Source organism: Bombina bombina, chromosome 5, assembly GCF_027579735.1.
Source record: "Bombina bombina isolate aBomBom1 chromosome 5, aBomBom1.pri, whole genome shotgun sequence".
Classification (NCBI taxonomy): domain Eukaryota; kingdom Metazoa; phylum Chordata; class Amphibia; order Anura; family Bombinatoridae; genus Bombina; species Bombina bombina.
This window is the reverse complement of record NC_069503.1, coordinates 516,946,164-516,970,552: the sequence shown is the minus strand read 5'-3', so window position 1 is coordinate 516,970,552 and position 24,389 is coordinate 516,946,164.

Sequence of the window (24,389 nt, the reverse complement as noted above, 5' to 3'; positions counted from 1 at the left end):
CTCATAAGCTATTTTTAGTTACTGGTAAATGTTTTGAAATTGATTGTGGCCAGATCAGACTCATTATGCTGTACTTGTTGATATATTGAATTGTTAATAGGGGTAAAATGCTCTGGTTGATTATTTAGTCAGTGTTTTTACATGTTTGTTTAAAATTAGGAGCCAGTAATAATATTTAGGAGCCAGGCATATCTTCTGGAGCCAGACAGTTAGATTTGTATATAGATATATGGATAATAACCCTTTAGGAGCCGGGGGTAAAAATTCTAGGAGCCAGTGGCTCTCAGGCTCCTGGGATTGTTGAGCCCTAATTTAAGTCATATATAACTATTTTGGTTAGATAGCTAAATTATACCTCCTGGAAATTATAGTAGCTTTAATATTTACTAGCTATATGTTATATAAGCCATATTCCAAATTCGTTAAGGTTACTGGCTAATCATAAATTGTTCTATCTAGTAACATTAAATGGTGATATTTTATAGTTAAGTTATTTTGAGGTAAAGTCATTTCCTAATAATAACGTGACCATATCCAGGATACAAGCGATTTAATTGAATATTAATTAATCTAATTAACCTTACTTTATATTATAATTTTTATATGGTAATAATCAATTTATATATATGGTCATAACCAATAGTCTATTTACTGCATACATATAATCACTGTGTTTATAAAAACAACCTGTTCAGAAATAAGCAAATATTTTAATTTGGGATATTTATTTATTTAATTTGATATTTGATAGTAAGCTTGTTGTCATTAATTGCTAAATATCTCAATAGTGTGATTTTGGAGTGCGCTTCTGGAATTATATAACAATTTTCTGGGGTGCACTGCTAAGATTCTACTATATGAATTGGGGGTATTGCTGACAATAATTTTATTGTTGTTATTAATATTCATAATCCATAAATAATCTCATTGGGAGGGCACTCCTAAACTGTACTCATATTTATTGAATACACAGCTGAAATATTCTATTAAGCAAAATATCTAATGGAGGGGAGAGAACGGGGGTTTAAAGGATAAGGATACAGAACAATCTGATCAGGAATATGATGCAGATGATGAAGTCTCAGCAACAAGGTTGCTGCCGTTATCTAGGCATTTAAAGACAAAATTAGTGGAAAACGCTGAGAAGGCCCTGAATGGGTTATAGGTTTTGCTTTCTATGCACAGACAAAAGGGATGATGAGGTATTTGCATTTGATCGCTGATTGTTACATGGATGGCATATGGGGGGTTCTTACAAATTCCCAGAAGTTTTGAGAGAAAAACTAGGGAAGGAGGTAGCCTTAGGAAGGATGGCAGGCCCCCCCCCTTTAATGACAAACAGCTAAAGAATTTGATTAAATTATCTTTGGGAGTGGTTACCAAAAAAGAGGCTGGTAAATTCTGAATGATTCAGCGATTATCCTACCCTAAGGGTCAGTCAGTAAATTATGCATCAGTATCCTACCAGCATTTGACCAGGCAGTAAATTTGGTTAGGTTGGCAGGCTGGGTCCTGATTTAGCAAAAGTTGATATGGAATCTGCATTCAGATTACTACCTATAAAGCCAAAAAGTTTTGTTTTGATGGGATGCAAATTTGAGGGCAAGTTTTATATTGACAAATATCTGCCTATGGGGTGCGCTATATCTTGTGTGGATTTTGAAATGTCCAGCACTTTTGCATTGGCTGGTAGAGAGAAGGGCAGGTGAGAGTAGTATCGTGCATTACCTTGATTACTTCATGGTAGTAGGTAGAAAGGGTACAGGAGAATGTGATAGAGTTCTTAATGTACTGCTGAAAATGTTTGTAGAGATGGGGGTTCCAGTGGCAGATGACAAATCAGAGGGTCCCTGTTCTAAGTTATTCTTTCTAGGCATTTAGAGTTATTCAGTAATCCCCATTGCAGATTGCCCCAAGATAAGGTTGTGAAGATAAGGGAGGCCATACGGCAGGTGATTTATAAAAGAAGGTATCACTTGGAATATGCAGAAATTACTGAAGCTGTTACATTTTGCATGCAGGGTGATTCCAGTGGGAAGAATCATTAAAAGAAGGTTGGAAGTGAGTACCAGAGGGGTTGTAAAGCCTAGTCACATGATTTGACTGAACAGTCAATAAAAAGGGGATTTAAAAGTATGAGATCATTTCCTAAGTAGTTTTAATGGCATCAGGATTTGGGAGCAGAAGGTGACAGCTAATGAAATCCGGTTATATACAGATGCTGCAGGAAGGGCAGGGTTTGGGGCTTATTTGGATGGCAGAAGATGCGTGGGTAAGTGGCCGCAGGCTTGGCATGAAAAGGGTTGATGTTACTTGAATCTTTCCCAATTGTGACAGCGATAGAACTATGGGGGAAAGAATTGGCTAACAAAAGCATTTTGTTCCAGTCTGACATAGAGGAGTTGTAATTGTATTAAATAACCTATCAGCATCTTCCCCTCAGGCCATAGCATTCACGCAGCCTCTAGTTTTAAAATGTTTAGAGCATAATATAAAGTTATAAACACATACCAGCAGTTAAGAATGTCGTAGCTGATGCTTTATCAAGGTTTAAATGGGAGGCCTTTAGGAAGCTCGCACCCAATGCGGCGCAGAAAGGTAAGGATTGCATCATTTATCTTTGGCAGATTGGGAGCAATTAGAGGTAATCAATGGTTTGGTCAGACAATCATTGACAACACGGACATGGATATTTTTGGACAATTTGGTATAACCTAGGCACGCAGGTATCAAGAAAGGCAACTTAAGCACTGTAATGGCAGGAATCTCCTTTGCGCAGCTGTTGGAGGAAGTGGATGCGACAAAAAAGATTCCTGGTTAGGAAAAGGGTTAGAGGTTGGTCAGCGGAGAGATTGGAAATCTTAGAAAAAATTTTAAACAAGGTTTGTACTGCTGGTTTTGAGAATACAATTTTTGCAACGATATTTATGCTGGCTTTGGGAAAGCATTGAGGATGGAATGCCTGTAGAATCAGGACTAATATTCATATGAAGATCAGACAGATAGGGAAGGGAAAGGGGCTTGGATAACTTCTAAAGCAACAGGGGGTAAATATGTCCTGTTTCACATGTGAGAGGCTATTTAGGTGTGGCCCCTGCTAAGGGCGTCATGTTCTTTAGGCACAAGAATGGTAGTAGTTTAACCAGGTTCCAGTTCAAAAGGGTTTTTTCATTAGTAGTGGAGAAGCTAGGTTACGTTGTGGTGATAATGTGTTGTTTGGTGTGTCCATTTCAGGTAGAGCCACAAGATTATGGATAATCAGACACTCCTACGTGCACTGGGCAGCTTCACACACAGCTGCAACCAGACAGGGAGCAAACTTAGGTTTTAGTTCTAAAGAAGCAGGAAGTAGGTGGCTTGGGAAGAGAGGGATGAAATGAAACCAGTTATTGGGGACAGCACAGATCTCTACGAGAAAGTGGGGTCTACCCGATATCTTAATTATACACCTGGGTGGGAACGACATAGGTTTGGTTCCTTCAATTGAGCTACAGGAGCAGGTAAAATAAAATATTCAGCTGGTTCAAGCTAAAATGGGTGGGGACTGAACTAGTCTGGTCTCTGTCTTGGAGGGATAGTGTCACACAGGAAGGATGGACATTGAGTGGTGGTCTGCCGGTAAAAATAACATGCTCACCTGCTCTTCAAACCTTGTGTTATTTGCTATGTCCTACAACTTCTTAGTCACGTGGGGCCGCCTATTTCTTTACAATGCTGGTGCCTTGATCTGTATGATCGGACAAGAGTAGGAAAAAGGTAAACCAGGCTGTTATGATCTGTTATGATCCAACAAGGGTAGTAAAAAGGTAAATCAGGCTGTTATGATCTGTTATGATCCGACAAGAGTAGGAAAAAGGTAAACCAGGCTGTTATGATCTGACAAGAGTAGGAAAAATGTAAACCAGGCTGTTATGATCTGTTATGATCCGACAAGAGTAGGAAAAGGTAAACCAGGCTGTTATGATCTGTTATGATCCGACAAGAGTAGGAAAAATGTAAACCAGGCTGTTATGATCTGTTATGATTCAACAAGAGTAGGAAAAATGTAAACCAGGCTGTTATGATCTGTTATGATCCGACAAGAGTAGGAAAAGGTAAACCAGGCTGTTATGATCTGTTATGATCCGACAAGAGTAGGAAAAAGATAAATCAGGCTGTAATGATCTGTTATGATCCGACAAGAGTAGGAAAAGGTAAACCAGGCTGTTATGATCTGTTATGATCCGACAAGAGTAGGAAAAGGTAAACCAGGCTGTTATGATCTGTTATGATCCGACAAGAGTAGGAAAAATGTAAACCAGGCTGTTATGATCTGTTATGATCCGACAAGAGTAGGAAAAGGTAAACCAGGCTGTTATGATCTGTTATGATCCGACAAGAGTAGGAAAAATGTAAACCAGGCTATTATGATCTGTTCTGAGGTCTGAGATCTGAGGGCCATCGTAAAGACCCTTACAAGGTAAGAAAAGGTCACTAGGTGTGCTTTGGTTGGCGGCAAGAGGGTCCTCTTTTGGTGGCGGGAAGTGGGCGTCCTGGCACGTGGGTAATGCAGTAATGGGGGGGAGGTGTGTAGGTACGGGGGCGGGGTATTGGTCTGTCGGTCAAACCCACAAGCCCTCCTAGTCTGCAGACCTTTCGGCCCGTTACTAGCAAATTGACGCCCCTGAGTTGCGCGCGGTCACGCTCCTTGGTTACGTGGGGACGCCCAGTTCTCTCGTCATGCTGTTGCATGAATTGTGTTATCAATTCAAATCCAAATTGGATTAAGGATATGTTATTATCCTAGTAGTTGAGGATCGCTCATTTTCATAATTTAGATTTGAATTTAATAAATGTGACCTTTTCTAACGCCAAATCTGTGTCTGTCATTATTGGTATATGAAAATTGGGTAAAAGGGGTTACCAAACTAAAGGTAAAGTGGGAGCATTTGGGTAGCAGGTACCTGTGAAGATAGTTAAAGTGTAAATCCCTTAGCAAAGTGTATCGACTAAAATAGAGGAACAGCTTAAGGGAGATTGACTTTACTGACTTCGAAGGTTATAGGGGGTTGGGGGCTAGGCGTAGCCCCTTCCTTTGGATAGCACAGCTATAGCAGGACAATAGAAGAAGGGATGGGCAGTGTAGATAAGCTGCAACTAGCTGATCCTAAATAGGCTAGCACAGGGATTGGCCAGGAGGGGGAGAGGGGGTATGAACAGGAGTTGAGGAAATTAACTGCCTACAAAGATGATTGCACAATGCTTGGAGCTCACAATAATTATTTTCTTTTTCCCTCCCTCCCTCCCTAGAAATGACGAAGCCTAGCCCAAGGAAGAGGTCATGCACAAGAACGATCACAAGCGACACGGCTAAGGGCAGATGCTGTGGTGTTTCCGCCACTCAGATTAAGACCGCCCGTGTAGCGCCCCTTAAGGGTTTTTTCGCCACGAAGCAGGAAATCAGCTACTGGTCTGTCGGTCAGAGCTGGTGGATGGCATAGAGAAATCATGGCATTTTTAGTGGTATATTTCATGACGCGGCGGGAAGTGGGCGTCCTGGCACGTGGGTAATGCAGTAATGGGGGAGGTGTGTAGGGTACGGGGGCGGGGTATTGTCTGTCGGTCAAACCCACAAGCCCTCCTAGTCTGCAGACCTTTCGGCCCGTTACTAGCAAATTGACGCCCCTGAGTTGCGCGCGGTCACGCTCCTTGGTTACGTGGGGACGCCCAGTTCTCTCGTCATGCTGTTGCATGAATTGCGTTATCAATTCAAATCCAAATTGGATTAAGGATATGTTATTATCCTAGTAGTTGAGGATCGCTCATTTTTCATAATTTAGATTTGAATTTAATAAATGTGACCTTTTCTAACGCCAAATCTGTGTCTGTCATTATTGGTATATGAAAATTGGGTAAAAGGTGTTACCAAACTAAAGGTAAAGTGGGAGCATTTGGGTAGCAGGTACCTGTGAAGATAGTTAAAGTGTAAATCCCTTAAGAAGGGGACTATCGATGACATACCTGTGGCTGCACCGACCCAGCTGTACTGCAGATGGCCCCCGAAGTTGCCCAAAGCAATGCATGTACTTGCGATGAGATCAACAGCAAAGCTAAAATGGGGTATTCTCGCACTCAGGTTCTGGACTGTAAACTAGGGACCATACTGATTATTTTACTGTGGCCCCTGATAAGTACTGCAAAAGAGTTGTGGATCTGGCTTAGAAAGTAAAAGTGAATGGTGCCATTTCTTTTCTGCACTGACTACATTGGTTTGGGGAGGTCTGTATCTGGGTCCCTGTGAGATACTCCTTTTATTGTGTTGTAGGGCTTATACATTACAATCGCTGGGCAAGTAGCACTAGCTAGATAAGCCGTGTATCTTTTTTTAGTAATGATCTTGTTTACAAAATCATTAACCGGATTGCATACTGAAAGTTATTAGCCAAATAATAAGGATATAATTAAAGAGACAGTCAACACCAACATTTTTGTTGTTTAAAAAGATAGATAATCCCTTTATTACCCATTCCCCAGTTTTGCAGAACCAACACTGTTATAATAATACACATTTTACCTCTGTGATTACCTTGTATTTAAGCTTCTGCAAACTGCCCCCTTATTTCAGTTCTTTTGACAAACTTGCATTTTAGCCAATCAGTGCTTACCCCTAGGTAAGACGTGCGTAAGGTCAATGTTATCTATATGACACACATGAACTAACGCCCTCTAGTGGTGAAAAACTGTCAAAATGCATTCACATAAGAGGTGGCCTTCAAGGTCTAGGAAATTAGCATATGAGCCTACCTAGGTCTAGCTTTCAACTAAGAATGCCAAGAGAACAAAGCAAAATTGGTAATAAAAGTAAATTGGAAAGTTGTTTAAAATTGCATGCCCTATTGGAATTGGACTTGACTGTTCCTTTAAGTTTGTTATATGCTTGCTGAGCAGCTGAATTATATACAGATTTTTTTAAATAGCTTTGTCTTATTTACTCGTGAAAGTGCTCAATGTTATACTAAGCTGCATATTATGCTATATGTGCCATTATACTAATACTATTGTGAGTGATTATGCTTACTAAGAATTTACTACTTAATTTTCTTTATTCCTCCCTTCTCTTATTTGTTATTGGATTAGTACTCTGTTGTCAGAGGCCAAGACAATAGAGCATAATTAGTTTAAAAAGTTACCCTATAATGGGCTAGATTACGAGTGTATCGCTAAGTGTAGCGCACAATCAATAAGGGTTATATCCCAGTTCTTTGCATGTCAGAAATACGTTAATACTATGAGTTGAAGGTAAACACGTTCACTAGAGCGCAATCAAATTTAACACTCGTCAAGTTAGTGTAACTTAAGAGCTCTGGTTAACTCTTAACTCGAAACAAAAAAGATATACAAAACATATAACAAAAATGTTACAAAGTACACTAACACCCATAAACTACACTTTTAGCACCAAACTACCACCCCCCGCATCGCAAATACTGTAATATAACTTATTAATCCCTAAACCGCCGATCCCCTACATCGCCAACACTAAATAAACCTATTAACCACTAAACTGCCGCCCCCCACATCGCGACACACTAAATAAAACTATTAACCCCTAAACCTAGTACCCCCCTTACTTTAAATTAAACTTACAATATTACAATATACAGTAACTACCTTAAAATAAATAAAAACTTACCTGTGAAATAAAAAAAACCTAAGCTTAAACTATAAATTAACCATACATTACTATATTAAAAAATAGAAATAAACAAAAAAAAAAAAACTAAGTTGCAAAATTAAAAAATCCTAAAAGAACAAAAAGAATGTAAAAAACCTAACATTACAAAAAAACACTAAAATTTTGAAACTAAAAAATAATCTAACATTACAAAAAAACACTAACATTTCAAAAAATAAAAAAACACTAAGTTTAAAAAAAATTAATGAAATGATCCAAAATAATAAAAATTAAAGCTAATCTAACACCCCCAAAATAAAAACACCCCCTAATCTATCAATAAACTACCAATAGCCCATAAAATGGCTTTTTGTTGGGCATTGCCCTAAGTTAACAGATCTTTTACCTACAAAAATTACAAAGTACCCCCTAATAGTAAAAACCCCCACCCAACCAACCCCCAAAAATAAAAAAAACCTAAGTCTAAATAAAAACCTAAGCTACCCATTGCCCTTATGTCCCTTCAGCAATGGAGAATAAAAGAATGAAGCAAACTTGATAATAGAAGTCAATTTGAAAGTTGTTTAAAATTGTATGTTCTATCTGAATCATAAAATAAAATGTTGGGGTTTACTATCCCTTTAATAGTTTAATTTAGTGTGTCGTGATGTGGGTGTTCGGCGGTTTAGGGGTTAATAGTTTTAGTTTAGTAATAGCGATGTGGGAGGCAGCGTTTTAGGGGTTAATGGGTTTATTATAGTAGTAGCAATGTGGGGGGTGGAGGTTTAGGGGTTAATAGGTTTATTTAGTTGATAGTGATGCAGGAGCAGCGGATTAGGGGTTAATAGTTTTATTAATAGTTTTATTTAGTGTCGGCAATGTTTGGGGGCGGAGGATTATGGGTATTTAGACTAGGGGTTTATGTTAGGGTGTTAGTTTTTTACATAACTTTCTTTTCCTCATAGACATCAATTGGGATTGTTGTTATAGCGATACCCATGCCGCAATCACAGGTGTTAGTTTTTCTAACACTTTCTCTCCATTGATGTCTATGGGGGAAAATGGGCACGAGCACATCAAGTCAGGCCTTAGCTTTTGTGCAGTATGGAGCTTAACGCACCATAACGCACATCACAAGAAGGTTTTTTTGAAACTTGTAATGGCAGAGCTATGGAGAGTGTGACACCGCTCATTTCTTTTATCTTCATGTGCATATCCACAGGAAACATTTCAAATTCCTTAAGTTCACTTTTTTGGATCATTTCCAATTTGTAGCCCTGCCTTTCGACCTCGCCACGGCTCTTAGAATCTTGACGAAGGTTATAGGGGCTCTTTTGGCTGTGGCCAGATCTCTAGGGATTGTGGTGGCTCCATACCTGGACTATATATTGATTTGAATTTGAACATGCAAATCAGTCAATAGGAATGAAAAGGTACCCCTATACAAATGGGGTACCTACCATTCAAAATTCAGGTGGCGGCGGTTACCACATGAAGAGGACCTCCGTGTTCAAGATCTGAAGATGGATATAGACCGCCGCCAGCGCCCGGATAAAGATAAGAAGATGGATATAGAAGGACCCTGCCGGGGAGAAGATTGAGTGCCGCTGCCATCATCTTTGGTGAGCATCTTGGGGTTTAAGGTTTTGGTGGGTTTTGGGTGTGTTTTTTTAAGATTAGGGTTTTTTTTATTTTAATCTGGGCAGAAAAATAGCTAAATGACCTTTTTAGGACAATGCCCAGCCAAATGCCCTTTTCAGCGCTCTTTTAGAGTAGGTTTTTTATTAGATCGTTTTTTGTTGTTGTTTTTTTTAGGGGGGTTAATGCTAGAGGGTTATAATTTTTGTTATAGAAAAAGCGCTTGATCACTTTTGAGCAATGCCCTACAAAAGGCTCTTTTAAGGGCTATTTGTAGTTAAGTTTTAGAATATTTTTGGGGGGGAGGGTTTTTTATTTTAGGGTTTTAGAATAGGCATAATTGTTTTTGGTTTTTCATGTTTGGTAATTTGTTTGTTATTTTGTTATGTTAGTGTTTTGTTATTTTTGTAATATTATTTTTTTTTTTGTAATGTTATTTTTTTATGTAAGTAATTTTTTTTGGTAATGGTAGTTTTTTTTAACTTTAATAGTAGTTTTATTTATTTTCTATAGTAATGGTAGTTTGTTTTGTTTTTTAACAGTGGTTCTTTTTTTTTTTTAAAGCTAGGATTAGTCTATTTTGGGTTTACTTAGGGGGTGTTAGGTTAGGGGGTGTTAGGGGTAATATATGTTAGGGGTAATATGAACCTGATGGCAGCCATCTTGTTCTTCGCAGCCATCTTGTTCCTCGCAGCCATTTTGTAATGAATAGACTTTATTATACTGGGGTATTATGCAGTGAGAATTATATGCATGTTATGAGTTTCTTTAGCTATTTGGCCTTGCCAATGTACCCTGGCCTAATGCCTAGAAGTAAGATAGAATAAGATAATGTAAACAAGAGGCTTTAGACACTCGGTTGTCTCTGCAGATGGTAGTTTGTTATGACTCTGTAAATATTGTTATGAGAAACTCATGTTCCAGTTTTTCCTTGTAAATTGCTCTGTATAACTGTGTAAGATGACGCGGTCCTAACGTGTCATCCCCTTAACCCTGTATGTCACTATAAGAAAGGCTTGCACTGTGCAATAAACAGAATTGGCTTTCGATCATAATGCTGCGTGGTCTGAGTCATTCTAAGGGGGGCCCTTATCAGGTAATCTACATATGCCTCAGGTGGTACACTAGGCCCCAGGCTTTGGCCTGCACTGACACTTACCCCCTGAAGGGGACACCTAACAGTTTTGGCGTCAGACAGTGGGATTCGCAGTGAGTAACTATGAGTGCTTTTACCATGCTTTCTTTCTGTGAATTTGAACCTAAATTTAGTCTGGTAATAGGTGTTTGATAATATATGATATAAGGTTAAAGGGGTTCCTGTGGTTTGAAGCACAGGTTTGCGGAGGTTAAAGTCCTGCCGGCAGTTGTGATACCCCTCCAGACAGGTAATCAGTCCTGTGCTGGGACACGACAGGTATTGTGAGTCCTGTCGGTGATAAGCACGCAAGAAATATATGAATGCCAGTTGACGGGAGGATTTTTAAGATAAACTCCCCCGGTGCGAACGTGGCAGTGAAGTGAGTAAGTCTCACGTGTGTTGAAGTTTCCCATATTCATTCCCATAATAGAGTTTTGCTACCCACCCTGAAGCTCATGTTGATATCTGATGCTTGCTTTTGCTGCTATATAAAATTATGCTGTGCGTAGAAAATATTAAGTGGCTGTGCATGTTAATTGTGGCTATTATTGTATTGAGAAAGGGGAACTGCTCATAGATAAGAATGCACAGAGAAAATTACATGTATAAGGTAAAAGAAAAGAAGAGTTAATAGTTTCTGCAAAAGACAGAAATATTTTTTTAAAAAACACGGTCAGTAAGTACTGCTGTTTGATAAATAGAGAAATCTCTGTGTTAAAGAATGTAGCAGGCAAAGAAGGGGGGCCACCACTGAGCGCGCACATAGCTCAGAAAAGAAAAAAAAAAGAGAGAAAAGAAATCCTGTCTCCGTTTGTAAGATTTTTTTTTGGTTTGCTTGCAGTAACAAAACTGAAATTTTGTATATTGAGATGCATAATGTGTGATGGTCTGTAGGTTCTCACTATGGTATGCGTGTAACAGATTTACTTTGGACCAGGAACAGAATGTATTATTTGAATATGATTGTCTCAAACCCTGCAAAAGTGGCCATTTTGTGGGGTTTCGGAAAAAAAGAAAAAATGCATTGTGGAAATGGTGAAAAGTTAATCTAGTGTTTTTTTTATATATATATATGTATGTCGTACGCTAGAAAATAGATGCTTTTCTGAGAAAGGAAAAAAGGGAGTGAATCTCTGGTATGCGAGATGGAATGAACTTCTGTATCGTAATAATGTTTCCTTCTGTTTCTCTGCTGGGAAATCAGACGTTTTTAGAAGATATTTGGTAATGTTATTTTATATAACTGTATTTCAAAGTCACCAGCATGTTTTAAGTATGTGGTATTCATATGCAGTTTTAGTTTTAAGTGATAATTGTGTGGCGGCATGTAAAGATATGATATTGTTTTTGCAAGTGAAGTAACGGCTTTGAAAGTGCGATGGTATGGGATTTTTGTCACGCTCTGGTAAATATGAAATTGTTTCTGGTATGATTAATGGGTTAACGTATGTTGTATTTGTAAGGTCTGTGCACGGCGTGGGTGCACACAATGAAATATATTTATAGGCTGTAATTGAAAGTTTTTCTAAAAGGGCGTTCGTTTTTGTTGCAAGTAAATTAATCTGCAGGTCATGCTACAGTACAGAGGTGAAATTGGTGTGGTAAATCATACAAGCAGCCTAAATTATGGTTAGGATATACATATGTAATTTGCGTGATGAATGGTTAGTCCTTAAAGGGACAGTTCACTGTAACAAGGTGTTGCTATTAATGTATTGTCCATGACTTGTTACACAAGCGGCATATTATCTTATATTTGTCTGGAAAATCAGAGCTCAGTGGCGTAGACGGAGCAATAGAAAATTGTCATTTTCTTATTTAAAAGAACCAGTGCAATAACCCTGTATTAGTAGTTTGCTAAATATATTTTTAGAGACCTTTCTTTGTATATATTTATTTTAAATTTGCTGTTCAGATAGCAGATATTTTTTTTGCAGCATAACTTAATTCTCTCTGTAATGCAAACTGAAGTGATAAGTTGTCTACAATTTTAGTGTAGGGATCCGTGAGACTAGCGGACAGAAAAAAAAAAACAAAAAAAAACAAGAAAAAACAGAGGAGTGAAAATATTTAAAGGGATACAGGAAAACTGGTATAACATCTGAGAATTTAAGGGAATATTTACATAAAAGACGATGAGGTTTACTGTAAGCCTAACACTAGTATATTTCACTGTGTTAGCAGTTTCAATTAAAGATTATTTTTAATTTGGTTAAAATGTCCCTTTAATTAGCCTGCATCCCACTGTGAGTGCGTTCTTATGCTGCTTATGCTTGTTTAGGCTATTTAATGAACGTCAGTATACATTTTCTTTATTATAAGGATCATTGGGATTAATTTAAAGGAGAAATTGTATTAGTATTTCTTTTTCAGAAAGCTTATTTTTTGTTGTGTTATATACGGTTGTTATATTTGGCTGGACAACTGCAGAATGGGGAATATCAAATTATATACAACGTTAAATCCAATAATTTTGTTGTGGTTAAACTAATTAGCTTTTATCACGTTTTAGTGTGAATTTTATATTTTTAAGCAGTAAACAGTGTTTCTCCTTTAAGTAGAAATGAACTTTGAGCTTGCCTTACTATCCTTGAGAAAGACTGATAACACTGTGCATGTTTTGGGGTTTTTTTTGGCTTTGTTACAGAGAGAACAATTTGCACTGTACATTTAAAGCGGCAGGACTGGTGTTCTATGTTATAAAAAATGATAACTATAAATTGCTCACTACAAAGAAACAAGTTATTTATATTATATTCTGTCATAGAATATAGCTTAAAAAATGATAATTTTATTTCTGTGGCTGTCAAACTGTATCTCACAGATATAACTCTTGTTATTTAAAATAACCCCCACTGCGTTCAATAAATAAATGAGATATTATTTAATGAAGTGATTTCAGTGACACTTTAAAAATATATATAGTTATTTTGGTTATTAACTAGTCTACCACTATTATTGCAATGACTTTGATTGCTGCTTAACAGTTAAGCCGTGGTCTATAAGGTGTCTAGAAATAAACACCCCTAAAACAAATGATGCACAGTTTATCTGATTCTACTGCATTTATATAACTAGCTAATTTATCTGTTCACAGTTTTGGTTTTATTTATATGGCTTACGTGTATTCTGTCTCTTGGTGTTGTAATGAGATTTATACAGCCTGTGATAAGAGGCAGTCCTCAAACGTTTAAAAAATTAGCATATGAGCCTACCTATGTTTGGTTTAATCTAGGAAGGTTGGTTAAAATTAAAAGTCCTATCTGAATAATGAATTTTCATTTATCCTAGAATGTCCCTTTAACAGTGGCTACTGTGGTTATCTGATCTTTCCCAAATAAGCGCAATTTTATTTGTGCAATCTGCAACTTAAGTTTCTTGGGCATCTGCTGTGATTGCTTTCTTTGTGTGATATTAAAGTTTTGTACATAGTTGATGTTTTTAATTGTTTGTCATGTTCTGAGTGTGTTGCATTTCAGGCGAATGTCAGAATATGTGTTGCATTCTAAGTTAATTGTGGTTGTTTGAAATTTGTGTCAGCAGCTAATGTTTCGTTTTGTGTAAGACAAGAACGATTGGTTTTCATTGTTTGTTATGTTTTTCTCTTTTGTGGACAGCATATTGAATTGTGAAGTGTATTTCATTTTGCTTGCTATTGGGAATTGTCTCTGCATGAGTGGAGTGCATGATTTATCGTTTAGTTTCTTGTTATCTTGTTTTGCGTGTCACATGAGATGTTTCACGCAAACATGGGGGAAGTATTGATGAGTATTGATGAATATCTTTATGTAATGGAGGAGATTATTTTAGGAGGTGAACCTACAACGTTTTGAATCTCCTCGTAACAATGTTATTGTGTTAATTTCAGATGCCTAAAATGTTTTATTTTTCTATGTGGTTCTTAACACTATATTTGTATTTGCAGGATGAGAGTATGCTGTCTTCAGAGATTTGAAACACACTAACTGAATTATTTTTGAGTTTCCATATTTAGGTAAAATCTGTACAGGGCAAAATTCCATAAGTGCACTCTTCAAAAGATTAAAGATTGAAAGCAAGTAAACCTTTATAAGAAAGAAAAGATAAAGATGAAAAGACCTTTTGTCAAGCTTGTTTTAACCATCATACTGCAGTAAAAAAAGTTACTGAACTATCTTTGGATCCATTCTTTGCTTTGCATGCTGGTACCAGCCCCAGAACTGGACTCTGGGTAATCCATGACTGTTTTCTCTGATGTGTGTCTTCAGGACATAAAGACTATCCTTCTCTGGACTGTGCCTTACCGCTCGAATATGGAAGTCCTGTTATGCTGTTACAGGATCAACCAATTAAATTAGGGGAGTATTGTTTTAAACCCTATTCTTATATTGCTTGTTTTGTATTCTCTTGTATTTGTTTTATTTTTATTGATCATATTTGGTCTAAGAAATCATATGCTTCATTGGTATTAGTGCACATGGTAGTTTATGTGCGTAACAAAGTAACCCTTTAGATAAGTGTAACTGTGAACTTCGCAGTATTGTACTCTATTGAATGGCCCACTGAGTATAGAAAATAGGGTTTAATGAAAATGCTGCAACATAGCATAATATTTTAGACCCTTCACCCTTTAGAACATAAGGAGGACACGTCTAAGCTAGAAGTTTATAGTAAATATACAGAGAAATGTTGTTCAGGGAATAGCATAATTATAGTTTATGAAAGCAAATGTATTTTTCCCTTTATTAATTAGTATGGTATCTGCAAAGTGAATTTGGTCATTCCTGATGTTTGTCAAAGAGAGTAATCCTTACCATAAAGATGTGTTTACCTTTAAAAGAGCTTGTAGTTTTAAATGATGTTCTGTTTGTATGCTTTCCTCATATAGGAGTGTGAGAGAATTTAGGTTGGAGAATTATAAGCATTATAGATAGCAGCCATCCAGAATAAAGCAACACAAGGTTCTTTTATTTTTTAGAAGTTCAAAGTGATATTGTAAAGAATTCATTTATTTTCATTGACTGTTTCTTTTTTCCATTCTTACAACAGGGCAGGCCTTAGCATAAGTTTGAGCATAAACATTCAGGCCCTTGAGAAGTCTGACAGGTTTTCACTTGCGTATATTCATGAAGTATCATTTAAAAGTGTATAGAGAAGTTGTAAATTATTCTCTGAGAAATGTCAATGTATTTAGTTATTGTATTATATATCAACAATGTTTTGTTTGATTTAAATGACATAGGATGAAAGTGACGTTTATTTGGACATAATTGTGATTGTATTGCGGTGTGTACTCATCCTGTACTGTTTCTGTTTGCTTCCTAGACTCCCTGTGACTCGAGTGTCTGCTTGCCATGGGTATCCACTGGTTGCCTTGTCTACCCCATGAACAAACCATCAGATTTCCAGTATCTCCCTGCGGAAGAACCGTGGATAAGCACCCCTACTGCAAATGAACTGTTGGAGAACTATATTATAGCAAAGTGTCAAGGTGCAGCGCTCTCAAATGGACAAAGACTGTTCTTAAAGTATTCAGAGGCCACCTAGAGACAGTTGTGCTGTTGCTATGTCCATGCTTCAACTGTGGAAAAGGAACTGTTGGACATATTGGGGGGTGCTAGCAATGCAGGTGGAGAGATAGAAGATGCAGCGTTGTTTGGGGGTAGATGGGGGCTGGTTGGGTCCTCTGTGCTGGTAGACCGGGTAGTTTGGGAGGCTGGAGGATAGATGGAAGGTATTGGAGGGACTGTACCTATATGCAGTGACAATTAGCCTATAAAAGTATATCACGACCTGCAAATATTTTTCTCTTTAGTATTCTTATAGAGTTCTGTTACCATAATATAAGGCTTTACTAATTTTCTATGCCTGTCTTTTTTTATGTTATTCTGTTAGAATAAAAGGATGGTATGTAGGGGTAATATGAACCTGATGGCAGCCATCTTGTTCTTCGCAGCCATCTTGTTCCTCGCAGCCATTTTGTAATGAATAGACTTTATTATACTGGGTATTATGCAGTGAGAATTATATGCATGTTATGAGTTTCTTTAGGCTAATCGGCCTTGCCAATGTACCCTTGCCTAATGCCTAGAAGTAAGATAGAAAAAGATCATGTAAACAAAGGAGCTTTTAGACACTCGTTTGTCCTCTGCAGATGGTAGTTTGTTATGACTCTGTAAATATTGTTATGAGAAACTCATGTTCCAGTTTTCCTTGTAAATTGCTCTGTATAACTGTGTAAGATGACGCGGTCCTAACGTGTCATCCCCTTAACCCTGTATAGTCACTATAAGAAAGGCTTCACTGTGCAATAAACAGAATTGGCTTTCGATCATAATGCTGCGTGGTCTGAGTCATTCTAAGGGGCCCTTTATCAGGTAATCTACATATGCCTCAGGTGGTACACTAGGCCCCAGGCTTTGGCCTGCACTGACACTTACCCCCTGAAGGGGGGACACCTAACAGGGGGTTTAGATGTTAGTGTGGGTTACTTTTAATATTTGTTTGAAGTGAAGCACTGATCTTACCTAAAAAGCAACTCTCTATAAACTAATCTCCTTCCTAGATAGGTTACACTTTGGCAAACAAACAATTCAAGTTGGAGTGGGAGCTTAGAGGTACTTTTATTATTATTATTATTATCGGCTATTTGTAGAGCGCCAACAGATTCCGCAGCTACTTAGGTTAAATAGGTACATTTCTATACATATGTTTTAAATAAATACCCGTCAGCCTGGGGGGTCAAATAAACATCTTCTAACCTCAACTTAAAGTGCATAAGATCATTTTAATAGGTCATGAAAAATAGTATAAAAAACACCAAACATAAAAATATGTACCAACACCAATCCTAAAATGCTAGAAAGGCAAATAACTTGAAAAAGATTAAAAAGTCCTATTAGTAATATTTAGTTTCAAAGTCTGTTTCCAAACTTCCTCCTGATTTTATCTATTGGGCTTCCTTCACACCACAAATTACAAAGTATGAATTCCAAAGTGGTATGGTGACTTGTAGATGTCACGGTGCTTAAACAAGGCACAGAAATTTTATCAGTTCAGATTTACAGTGTGTGTTAACCGTAAAGGCGTTTCTACTTATCTCATATCTGTAAAACGTTTGAGCCTCACCTGCTATTTCTGTTGGTTCACTTGTTGGTTTTGGGATTTACCCCGGAGGGCGTTCTTTTTTATATAATTTTTTATTTATCAACAACAGGTATAATTGTACATACAAGGTAATGCATATTCCTGCGACAAGACAATAAGGGAAATAGACACAGTACAACTCTCGCTTCTGTAAATATTTAAATCTGTATAATGCATTGCATAATAACACCTCATGTCTAGCTCTCATACAAGTAAACAGGAGACAAAAAGAAAAAAAAAATATGACTGCCTGTTATAATTTTAAAAGGAGAGAGAGATGCACTCAGCTGAGACAGAACAAAAGGCTAGAAAAACTTCAATGCCTGTTCATTTTCAGTGCCACTTAGGGTGCATCACTCTTTAGCACACTATGCCCTTCACAGAGAAAAAATATCCTGTAGCAGATCAGTCTGACCGTGCCAATGACAGTCCAGCACAGAAATACCAGGCAATTCTTCCTCTGAACAAGAGGAAACAACAACCCCAGACAATCATTTCAGCCTTCTGTGGGCCTCGTCAGTGAGGGGTGCAGGTCGCATCTCTCTAAGAGCATGTGGTGCAAGGGAGTCCACGTCTAGTTTCCCCTTTTACTCTTAGGGAGACCCAAGAGCAATTTGCATGAATATAAAATGTTGTTCTAGCTTTTGTTCTGTCTCACTGAGTGCATCTCTCTCTCTTTATATTTATGTAAATTGCTCTTGGGTCTCCCTAAGAGTAAAAGGGGAAACCAGACGTGGACTCCTTGCACACATTGCCATTAGAGAGATGCGACTGCACCTCACTGACGAGGCCCACAGAAGGCTGAAATGATCATCTGGGGTTGTTGTTTTCTCTTGTTCAGAGAATAATTGCCTGGTATTTCGGTGCTGGACTGTCATTGGGCACGGTCAGACTGATATGCTACAGGATATTTTTCTCTGTGAAGGGGCATAGTGTGCTAAAAGATATCACCCTGAGTGGCACTGAAAATGAACAGGCACTGAAGTTTTTTCTAGCTTTTGTTCTGCCTCAGCTGAGTATATCTCTCTCTCTCTTTTTATATTTATGCAAATTGCTCTTGGGGTCTCCCTAAGAATAAAAGGGAAACCAGACATGGACTCCTTGCACACATGCCCTTAGAGACAAGCGACTGCACCTCACTGGACGAGGGCCCACTAGAAGGCAGAAACGATTGTCTGGGGTTGTTGTTTCTCTTGTTCAGAGCAATTTTTTCTTTTCCCTTTGTTATAACTGTTCGGGCTCCGATTTCTCGGCCAGTGTATACGTTCTAGCTCGAGGTGTAGCTAGTCATGAGCTTTAGAAAAAACTACAGCTATGGCTCTAGCGAGTGAACCTCCAAGCACTCTCTTTTATTTCAAAGCGAGCTCTGTAACGCAGGGGGGACACCTTCCTAAGGGGGTTTGTTTTTTTCCTTCACCAATGGGCACCAACTGGAGGTAACTCTTAATTGTGCCCTTGTTTCTCCTTTAGAAGATAGCGCAGGATATATACAGATCTTCCATTGGCTTTGCTACTGTATCTGAACACACCGCTATGGATCCAATTAGATACAGCTTGTAACCATATTGCTTTATTCAGCTCAAATGAAAAGTTGACAAAGTCCTATGGAGATTTGTTCTCTTTCTCCGGCAACGGACACCAACTGCAAGGAAAGTCTTGAATGAGCCTTATATTTCTTTGGGCAAATAGCCCTGAATATAAGCGGGTCTTTAAGAAGCTGTGTAGTTGAATCTGTATACTTTTACCAGACCAGTTAGATGTAGCTTCTAGCAGTATTAGCCTTATTAGGGCTCAGATTGGTATATTTCCTCCTCTCACCTGCTCTTCATCTACGAGTTGTTGTCTGCACCGTCTCTCATTGGCAGTGAACATAAGCTGATATTCCGGTGAGCTTTGGCTGTGGCTCTAGTGAATGAGCCTTTGGTGGCTCTGGCAGGCTTTCCGGTCGAGTCCCACACAGCAGTGGGACGGTGTCTTAGGGAGTGTAGTGGTTCCTCCAACAACGGACTGTAACGGGAGATAGGTCTCAAGCGAGCTCCTTCAGACAACACACCACTTTTGCATGCTCCATCTAGCTCCTCCTTCCGGAAGCGAATCATACCTGTAGGCGTACTTACCTCCCTCTCACCGCAGTTGACTTCTGATTCTCACCCGCTTCTCCGGTTGGTCGGTATGACATCACTGCCGACATTCGTTGTATACTTTCACGAGTATTATCTTCATACCCTGGCTTCCAACCTGTGTTCAGCTCCTAGGATAGGGTCCAATTTCACTCTGCCCTTTAGTACTTAATACGCAGACCATAGATCTTTCCTCTTCACCAAATTGCTGTATTCAGGATTTATGGATTATTCCAGGATGGCTTCCAACAGTATGTCAGTTTATCGTATCACCACTGTCACAGTTTTAAGCGTTTCAATTAATTTCAGGACTTTTTCAAGATGTTGGCAGTAAGTGACGTCATACCAACCAACCGGAGAAGCGGGTGAGACTCAGAAGTTAACCGCGGTGAGAGAGAGGTAAGAATGCCTCCAGGGTAAATCCTAAACCAACAAGTGAACAAACAGAAATAGCAGGTGAGGCTCAAACTGTTTACCGATATAAAAGATAAGTAAGAACGCCTTCCGGTTATCACACACTGTAAAATCTGAACAGATACAATTTCTGTGCCTTGTTTTAGCACCGTGACATCTACAAGTACCATACCACTTTGGAATTCAGACTTTGTCATTTGTGGTGTGAAGGAAGTCCAATAGATAAGATCAGGAGGAAGTTTGGAAACTGACTTTGAATAGGACTTTTTAATCTTTTTCGATTATTTGCCTTTTAGCTTTTTAGGATTGGTGTTAATATATATTTTTATGTTTGGTGTTAATTAATTTTATATACTATTGCTCATGACCTATTAAATGATTTATGCACTTTAGGTTGAGGTTAGAAGATGTTTTTTTTTATTCTTTTTATTTTAATATTTTTATCCAACAAAGGGCGTCTTAAAACAGTCATACATGGTGCTATATCGTATATACATGAAAAATATAATATCCATAGAAACATTTGTCACATGCTGAATCGCCAGAATAAACAATTCGTATTATGCCATCATTTTTTGATAAATTAATAAATCAAATTTCTTAAAGCATTTTCACATATATGCAATCATATAGAATGAAGCAATAAATAAATATCTTCACCCTTTATAAGGAGACAAACCAACAAAAAAGAAAAGGTATTGAAGACTTCAAAGTTTAGCACCTATGTGATCTATTACCTAGATTCTATGTGCACCTAATGTTGGAAATTTTCTATTTATTTTTTAAATTATCCCCTAATTAACCAAGATAAAACAAAACAAAACAAAACAAAGCCCAAAAAAAAAGAAAAAAAAAAAAAAAGGTGGAGGGGAAAGGGAGAAGATCCTAAAAGGAGGGGAAAAGAGAAAAAGATAGAGAAAACCAAGTTATTACCATAAACCAAGCAGGACTAATTCTGTGTTTCTAAATGGATAAATTAGATATTCAATTTCAGTCGGAGGAAAAGATTCAATAAAGACTGACCACTTTCTGAAAAATAGGGTAATATCATTTTCATCATTTAGATTGGTGTCAATCTGTTCAAGAATACATTGTTTTTTAGACAATTTTTAACCTCTTGGATACTAGGGGTTGCCCTGCTTTTCCATTTTTTAAGGATCAAGTATCTTACTGGTTAGAAGATGTTTATTTGACCCCCAGGCTGACGGGTATTTTTTACACATATGCAAAAAAAAATTACCTATTTAACCTACGTGCTCTAAGTGCCCTCTCCAACTTGAATAGTGGGTTACTTTGCATTGGAGGGGCTGGCAGTTTAGGGGTTAATAGTATACATAGGTAGTTTGCAATGTTCAAGGCTTGCAGTTAAGAGTTTAATAGTGTAGTGCAGAGTTTGCGGTGGGCTATGTGGAGGTTTAAGGGTTATTAGAGTGGATATCTTATGGTGATTTGGGTTAGCACGTAAGTAGGATGTTAGGTTTTTTTTCACTTTTTTTAACTCAGAGCAGGCGGACAAGTTATGGAGCAGTGGTCTTTAGACCGCTGCTTCATAACTTCTGTTTCTGACAAGCCTGAAGGCTTGCGCAGAAATTGGGGCATCAAGCTCCGTATGGTGATAAATTGACCCCTAAGTCTTGTCATGATTTTAAAAACTGTCGCCTAGATTACGAGTTTTGCATTAGAGGCTGTACGGTGCTAACGAGCAGTTTATGCTCACCACTCACTTACAGACAGCGCTGGTATTACGGGTTTTTAGAAACACGGCGTTAACCGCAAAGAAGTGAGCGAAGAGCAAAATTTTGCTCCACATATCACCTTAATACCAGCGCTGCTTACGTTAGTGGTGAGCTGGTAAAACATGCTCGTGCACGATTTCCCCATAAGAATCAACGGGGAGAGCCGGCTGAAAAAAAACCTAACACCAGCAAAAAAGCAGCATTTAGCTCCAAACACAGCCCCATTGATTCCTATGGGGAAATACATTTATGTCTACACTTAACACCCTAACATGAACCCCGAGTCTAAACACCCCTAATCTTACACTTATTAACCCCTAATCTGCTGCACCCGACATCGCTGACACCTACATTTTATTATTAACCCCTAATCTGCTGCTCCGGACACCGCCGCCACCTACATTATATTTATGAACCCCTAATCTGCTGCCCCCAATGTCGCCACAACCTAACTACACTTATTAACCCCTAATCTGCCGCCCCCAACGTCGCTGCCACTATAATAAACATATTAACCCCTAAACCTGTCTAACCCTAACCCCCCTAACTTAAATATAATTTAAATAAATCTAAATAAAATTACTATCATTAACTAAATAATTCCTATTTAAAACTAAATAGTTACCTATAAAATAAACCCTAAGCTAGCTGCAAGATAACTAATAGTTACTTTGTATCTAGCTTAGGGTTTATTTTTATTTTACAGGCAAGTTTGTATTTATTTTAACTAGGTAGAATAGTTATTAAATAGTTATTAACTATTTAATAACTACCTAGTTAAAATATAGACAAATGTACCTGTAAAATAAAACCTAACCTAAATTATAATTACAACCTAACACTACACTATAATTAAATAAATTAACTAAATTAAATACAATTAATTACAATTAAATAAAATTATCTAAAGTATGAAAAAAAAAACACCAGGGGCCCGATCCGATATAAATCGTCGCCCGCAAAAGCTGGCGACGCCAAATATTGTGCTGGTTTGGTATCCTATATACAGCGTAACATAGAAGTTACGCTCGTATATTTCTGCCTTTCGGCCGTAATTTTTTGGCCCATAGACAGGTATACCAAACCAGCGCAGTTTGGTATCCAATATACAGCGTAAGGACTTACGTGGCGAAAATGGAGAAATCTTACTCCATTTTCACCTCGCCACAAATTGCAGGCGTAGTAAGCCTTACGTTGTGTATTGGAGCCCCGTAACTCCCTAAACTAGCTGAAAAATAAAACCTAACACCTAACACATGCGCAATGTCTATCTACCTGTCAACCGCAATCTGCAAAATAAAACCTAACACCTAACGCATGCGCAATGTCTATCTACCTGTCAACCGCGATCCCCCGCCACAATCCCTAATAAAGTGTTTAACCCCTAAACTGCCGCTCCCGGACCCCACCACCACCTACATTAAATGTCTAACCCCCTAATGTGATCCCCCTACACCGCCGCCACCTACATTAAAATTATTAACCCCTGATGTAATCCCCCTACACCGTCGCCATCTATATTACAATTATTACCCCTTAATGTGAGCCCCTACCCCGTCGCCACCTACTTTAACTATATTACCCCCTAATCTAATCCCCCTACCCCGCCACCACCTATATTAAATATATTAACCCCTAATCTAATCCCCCTACACCGCCGCCATCTAAATTAAATATATTAACCCCTAATCTAATCCTCCTACACCGCCGCCACCTAAATTAAATATATTAACCCCTAATCTAATCTCCCTACACTGCCGCCACCTATAATAAATGTATTACCCCTAAAATGTCCCTACCCTAAACTAAATTAAAAATAGCCCTGAAAAGGGCTTTTTGCGTGGCATTGCCCCAAAGTAACCAGCTCTATTACCAGCCCTTAAAAGGGCCTTTTGCGGAGCCTTGCCCCAAAGTAACCAGCTCTTTTACCAGCCCTTAAAAGGGCTTTTTGCGGGGCATTGTCAAAAAGTATGTAGCAAGAAAGGGATTCAAGGATGCACTGGTAGTCGGTAGAATATGCAGAAAGTTTATTTGAAGAAAACATTAAAAGTTCATCATTGAACAAAATTCATTCCCTAGACAAGTGAGAGGTGCTTGTTCCACCCCAAGGACTGCTTGCTGACGCGTTTCGGCTCCAATGGCCGTAATAGTAGCTTCAGTCACTTGCTCTAATGATCCTTAAATATCAGTTAAAGTAGCTAATAGGTTAAAACAGTTACACCCTAATTTTACCTGGGGCGGAACAAAATACACCTGTTAAAGTCTAAATTCTATGTTGCATACATGGACACATTATAAATATTATACTCAAATTGTCCACATAGAGGCTTATGACTAAAAAACTCACAAAATATTACTAAGAGTTTCCTATTTACTTACATTAACAGTATAAAGTGTCAAGTTTATGTACATACTAAGTGCAACATTGATTGCAACATTTCGATACATTTAAATACATTACAAAATTGATACATACAAAAGGAAAGGCTAAGTTAATCTAATACTAGATATTCGTTCTCTTGTTAAAACCAAAAATTGATAGATTCCCAATTAATGTGAAAACA